This window comes from Etheostoma spectabile, chromosome 23 (assembly GCF_008692095.1).
Source record: "Etheostoma spectabile isolate EspeVRDwgs_2016 chromosome 23, UIUC_Espe_1.0, whole genome shotgun sequence".
Classification (NCBI taxonomy): Eukaryota; Metazoa; Chordata; class Actinopteri; order Perciformes; family Percidae; genus Etheostoma; species Etheostoma spectabile.
The window spans coordinates 18,525,584-18,527,096 of NC_045755.1; positions in this window are offsets into that span (position 1 = coordinate 18,525,584).

Below are 1,513 nucleotides of genomic sequence, written 5' to 3' on the forward strand. Positions count from 1 at the left end.
TGTGTGTGTGTGTGTGTGTGTGTGTGTGGTGAGGAAAATTGAGCCAAAGTGGATCCACAGAGCTACCCACAACTTATGCAACAGCCAATATTGTCTCTGTTGGGTGTTTTTTTTTTTGAATTTATTAAAATTGTTACATCTTTTGTTGCGTTAGAATAGTTGTTTGAGGATATCAAGAAGCCTTGTTTCAATCAAAAAAAGTAAATGGTACTTTTTACATGTCTGAACTTGAAAACAGATTAAATTTGACGCTAACACCATATAAGGGTTAATATAAAAGGCATCATTATTTGTCGATGTTTGATTGATTATAACAGGAAAATGAAGAACGAGAGCTGGAGGAATAAGAAAAGCATGCATACTGTACATAATGCCAGTTAGAACCTTGTATTTTTGAACAAATATTTGTGTGACAATCCGTTCACCTTGTACAAATTCCTTTTCATTAAAGTCGTTAGATTAGTATCCCAGATACAGGGGATAAAATGTCAGACTTGCTCAGACCCATTATTCTGGTCTGTGTTGAGTCGTGCGGTGCCAAATTAAAAGAGGTTCTTTTTGATAGACAACACATAACCTGCCCTTTACTTCACATGAAACTAGTTATGGGAGGTTATACGGCCTGGATTGAAAATGTGTCTTTCTCTGACTTCACAACAGCCACTTTGATGAGCCTGTGATGTCTGCCTGTCAGAGTTTTCAGGGCATAATGTTCTTTCTTTATTTTTTTCCTCCATTAGAGTGCGGATCCTTCTCTCCCTCGTCCACTTCTGCTTCCTCTGATCTGCCACTCCTCACCTGTCCACTCGCTGCCACCGCTGAGCTGCTAAATATTTTTGGTGTATCTCTTTTCAGTGTTGTAATTTGTAGACGTCCCTAAGCCCTCCTCTTACTGGCGGTAGAACTACCAGAAGAGAGCAGAAGCCAGCAGGCAAGTGTTATTTAAATAAACTCCTGCTGTACTTCCAAAATTCCCAATCCGTCGTTTTATGAGTACATAACCTAACTACTGTGGAAGTTCTGGATCATTTCGGGCATTATTAGTGGGGTGACTTACGAGATACACACTTGGTTCCAATAGCGCCTGCACTAAGTTAACAAGCTGACAACGTTAACTCGCCCAATGTTTGACCCAGGTGAAGAAAGCTTCTGGGGAGTTGTTTGGCTCGAGGTAGAAGGTGCAAAGGACCCTAGGGTGTTAATCCGAACCATCACTTTAAGACTATCAGCCAACATATTGGTGTTGTCTGGCGACATTAGCACGCAGAAGCTTGAGTGCAGATACTTACCTCTTCTGTAGAGTACATGTTTTTTTAATCCTCTGTGTCCTCCTTGGCTACTAGTAACTGCATGGAGGAAGGATGGGGGTGGTGCGCAATCAAGGAAGGCTTGTGCCATGTGGACGGTGATGAGTCGGCCTACAGACGGGAGCTTGGTCAGCTGGCTCTCTGGTGCGGCCAGAACAACATGTCAAAACTGTAAAGACAGACACACACACACACACGCACACACA